This window comes from Lipotes vexillifer, unplaced genomic scaffold (assembly GCF_000442215.2).
Source record: "Lipotes vexillifer unplaced genomic scaffold, Lipotes_vexillifer_v1.1 scaffold86, whole genome shotgun sequence".
NCBI lineage: Eukaryota > Metazoa > Chordata > Mammalia > Artiodactyla > Lipotidae > Lipotes > Lipotes vexillifer.
The window spans coordinates 4,928,930-4,934,255 of NW_006785406.1; positions in this window are offsets into that span (position 1 = coordinate 4,928,930).

Sequence of the window (5,326 nt, forward strand, 5' to 3'; positions counted from 1 at the left end):
CTTCTCTCCTAGAGATATGAGCCAACGTGGATGACAGAGTGGAACTGTGACATTTTAGTAAAATTTATGGTTGCAAACCTAGAGAGTTAAGTCTTCACTACATTTTAATGCATAAAGATAAATCAAGATGGAAACATGATCCTTTCAAAGGTATTTTTCAGAAAGTTCTGGAGGCTGTCTTTGTAGAATGGTGTCCTGACTAATGCTGCCTGGCAGTCTGACCCAATGTTAGGCAGGTCAACTCCATGTATTCTGCCAATACTCAGCAAAACTCTGGGCTTTGTGAAATAGAATTCCTGAGGAGAAGGGCCTGTAAATATGAACACTCCTACCCTTCTCTTCCCCCACCCATGACCTGTCTGCACGTCCCACCCAAAGCCAGCAGTCAGCCTGAGGAATGGGTGAATGCCCAGGGCTCCATGCCACAGGTAAGGAATCCAGCCCTCGGGGTCAACAACCAAAACTTGAGATTCCTTTTCACATGGATTTATTACCTCTCCAAACCACTTTCCAGTTGCTTCCTTCAGCTGTCCATCAAGTGACAAGTGTTTAGGATGAAACAGAATCAGAAACTCCTTGAAAAGATTTGACCCAAAGGAGAGTCGACAGGAGCTATGGAAAGGGAAACATGAACCAAATGCTGGGCTGCAGCATAAAGATTTTTCTAGATTCATTGGGTCACAGAGAAGCATCAAAGCACATTCTAGGACAATGAATGTGCTCAGGGCTAGCTCTTGATTATTCTGTCCTAATGAAGGGGGGAAATGATGTGAGTTTTGTGAAACAGCAGCTGATTTTAATGAGCGGTTTGGTTTTGACTCTGGAAATCACTACTAGGTAAATAAAAACGTACCCAACATGTCTGACCATTTTTCAGCTGGGCAGCTTGGAATGTGGCCAAGAATGTAGAAAGAAAATGGCTAGCATTTCAAAATTCATCTGAGAAAACCCACAAAACAGAAACATCTTAGTGGAAACAACAGAGCTCTGAATTATTATTTAGAAGGCAAGAATTCGTGTCTCTGGTCTATCGTGACCAGGTGTGTGACATGGGTGAGTAACTTCTCATCTCTCTGTGCCTCAGTTTCCTCACTTTTAAAATGAGGGGACTAGACTTAAGTGATCTCCAGTAGAACAGATGGGTAAAATGGAATTTAATATCTGAGACAGAGAGAGAAATAATACTGATATGTGGAGCATGAAGACCACTGTCAGGGAGTAACCAAATTTGTATTTGGAGCCCAAGACACTCCTAGGGGATGAGGGCAGGAGGGGATCAAGATGCTTACACTTTTTCTCGAAAATTAAAACTAGTCACGGTGAACTGGGGATTGCCCTGAGCTATTCTTAGAGTCAGGGAAGGGCCATGAGAACCCTAGGTAGCTCACCACCAAGGAGAAAAGATAGAACCACCAGCCCAGCTTCTGCACCGACTTAGGAGTTCAAAAGTGTAGTGCACACTGGGACCAGATGCAACCCAGGATCAGGGAGCAGGCTTGAGTCCTGGGGAAGTGGCCATGAGAGGGAGGAGCTATAATGATGGGAATCCAAGCCAGGTTTGTCTGAAGCCCACCACTGGCTGAACTTACTCCTGAGGGCTGGGACCTTCTCTTTGGCCCCTTAAAGAAGAGCAGTGGCCAAAGCAAGCTACACTAGCGGCTTCTCCTAGAGCCACCAACCTCTGTGGAACGGCAGAGTCCCCAGTCTCAGTTGGGACTCCAGAAGTTGAAACAGAAATGACCAGGAGAGCCCTGGCCTATTAGAGGAAGGGGATCCCAGCAAAGGTCACTGTATTTCCTGTTCACTGGGCATGCGAGAGCTCCCACATTCAACTTTGGGATGCCTCCTGAGCGGTGCCTTATTTGCATCCCAAACTATGAATTGGGGCACTCCAGTTACAGATCTATAAGATCACTTACAGCTCTAATATGATGTGGTTTTAGTGCACCCACACTAATATCACAAAGACTGACTTTATTTCAGAGTTTACCATATAACTATCCCCTTAAGTTTGTAGACATTGGGACTCCTGTCTAAAAAAAGGGAGAAATGGGTAAATTAGGGATCCATCTGTGACCATTATATAGCTTAAAATAAACACAAAAGGCATATCACTGCTAATGATCCATGAATTCACTCCATATGCATACATTAGAGATCATTAAAGTGAAAGCTGGGAATGCAAAAGATAATTATATAGTTTGAATATCTAAAAATTTTTCCTCATAGAGGGCAGATTTGTATGTATGTGTAAAATATAAATGTATTACCCCCAAATGGAAACTGAAACACATGCTTGCTTTAGTGGAAGGTGATCATTATATTAATTTCCTGTTTCAAATGGCCTTAGACAATAACCATCAGCTTTGTAAACATGCGGACCTCTTGATCCAGCAATTTCACATGTAGAAATTTAACCTGAGGAAATTTTTCACCAGTATACAAAAACAAATATATATGAATGTTCATTGTCACAACATTGTTAACAACGAAAAAATGAAAAGAATTGAAATATTCATTAATAAGGGATTAATTAGATAAATTAGCAGGCAACCATATGCCAGGATACTCTGAAATTATTAAAAATAGTCAAACGTACTTTTATAACAGAGAAATAATTTTATGTCAACTGAGGGAGCTGACATTTACAGTTTGTATGTTTACCCCATATCCATTCCCTGCTTCAAATCAAATCTACATTGAGGCTGAGGCCTTCCTTGTGTCAGGGAAGTTTGGTTACAAAGAGTGCTGATCACAAAAAGATAATTCCTTACACAGGTCAGAATGGCCATCAGCAAATATTCTACAGTGAATGCTAGGGAGGGTGTGGAGAAAGGAAACCCTCCTGCACTGTTGGTGGGAATGTAAATTGGTGCAGCCACTATGGAGAACAGTATGAAGGTTCTTTAAAAAACTAAAAACCGACCTACCATATGACCAAGCAATCCCACTCCTGGGCATATATCCAAAAAGATAGATGCACCCCAATGTTCACTGTAGCACTATTTACAATAGCCAAGACATGGAAACAACCTAAATGTCCATCAAGAGATGAATAGATAAAAAAGATGTAGTATATTTATACAACAGAATATTATTCTGCCATAAAAAAGAATGAAATAATGCCATTTTCAGCAACATGAATGGACATAGAGATTATCATACTAAGTGAAGTAAGCCAGACAGAGAAAGACAAATATCATATGGTATCACTTACATGTGGAATCTAAAAAAAAACAAAAAAACAAATGAACGTATATACAAAACAGAAATAGACTCACAGACATAACAAACTTATGGTTACTAAAGGGGAAAGAGGGGAGGGAAAAATTAGGAGTTTGGGATTAACATAAGCACACTGTTATACATAAAATAGATAACCAACAAGGACCTATTGTATAGTACAGGGAACTATACTCAATATTTTGTAATAACCTATAAGGGAAAAGAATATATATATATATACATATATATATATGTCCACCTGAAACTAACATTGTAAATCAACTATATTACAATTTAAAAAAACACACAAAAAGATCATTCTTAGTGCTTAGCACCAATGACAAGAGACCCAGAGAAAGGTATTCTCACCATCCCACTAGCACACTTTTGAGAATGAAAGCAAGTGCTATTAATAATGACATGGAAATAACCCAGACTGTTCTGAGGAAACAGGGACACACTACCTGGACCTTTCTCTGAAAGTTAATTCATTTACTTATAAACCAAAGACAAATGTCATCTTTTAGTAGATAAGGCCCTTGCTTTCATGGAGACTTAGGTGAGGGGAGATGGCAAATAATAAAGAAAACAAAATAATGAACAAGATAATCAGAGACTAATAAAGCTTTGAAGAGAAAAATTTTAATGGGTGAAGTGATGCAGGGTGGGGAGGTGGAGTGGTCAGGAAGACCTGCTTGAGAAGAAAACATGTGGTGGGAGACCTTAATGTCCAGACAGGGTTGGGCATGCCAAGATGTGAGCGGAGCACTCCTGATGGAAGACCAATGACCAATGACGCCCGAGGCCTCTGATGTGTTGAAGGAACACACCACGTGAAAGCAGAATTTGTTGGATGGTTAATCAAGGGGATGACATGATCTATATCACGGTCTAGGGGAAGGAATGAGAGAGAAGGAAACAGAGCCAAAGATACCTGATGGAGGGGGATGGATGGATGATGTGTCTGGGGAGAAAATTAGTAAAGGCAGGAAAAGTGGGGGTGGGAGCACAAGAAAGAACCATCCTGGCAACTGCTCCAGACTAGAGGTGGTATAGCTGGTGCTGAGACTGGACAGTGTCAGGACTGGCTCACCTGAGGGGCTAAGGAGTTTTTCTAAAACTCCAGGGAGATCAGAGGGGGACAGCAAGAAAACCTCAGATTGGAGACGTGTAGCCTTACCAAGAAAAGGCTAGTGCAGAGTTCACTCTTAATCTACAAACAGCAAATGCTGGAATGGGTGTGGAGAAAAGTGAACCCTCCTGCACTATTGGTGGGAATGTAAATTATACAGCCACTATGGAGAACAGTATGGAGGTTCCTTAAAAAACTAAAAATAGAACTACCATATGATCCAGCAATCCCACTACTGGGCATATATCCAGAGAAAACCATAATTCAAAAAGACACATGCACCCCAATGTTCATGCAGCACTATTTACAATAGGCAGGACATGGAAGCAACCAAAATGTCCATCGACAGATGAATGGATAAAGAAGATGTGGCACATATATACAATGGAATATTACTCAGCCAGAAAAAGGAACAAAATTGGGTCATTTGTAGAGACGTAGATGGACCTAGAGACAGTCATACAAAGTGAAGTAAGTCCAAAAGAAAAAAACAAATATCATATATTAACACATATATGTGGAATCTAGAAAAATGGTACAGATGAAATGATTTGCAAGGCAGAAATAGAGACACAGATGTAGAGAACAAATGTATGTACACCAAGGGGGAAAGTGGGTGTGGGGGTGGTGGGATGAACTGGGAGATTGGGATTGACATATATACATTAATATGTATAAAATGGATAACTAATAAGAACCTGCTGTATAAAAAAAAATAATAAAAAAGAAGAAAAGGAAGAGGGAGGGCAAAATGAGGAGTATGGGATTAACAGACACAAACTACTATACATAAAATAGATGAGCAACAAGGATTTACTGTATAACACAGGGAACAATATTTGGTATTTTCTAGTATCCAGTAATGGGAAATAACGTGAAAATATATATATATATATATATATATATATATATATATATATATATATATATAACTGAAGCACTTTTCTATACACCTGCCCCCACACAATA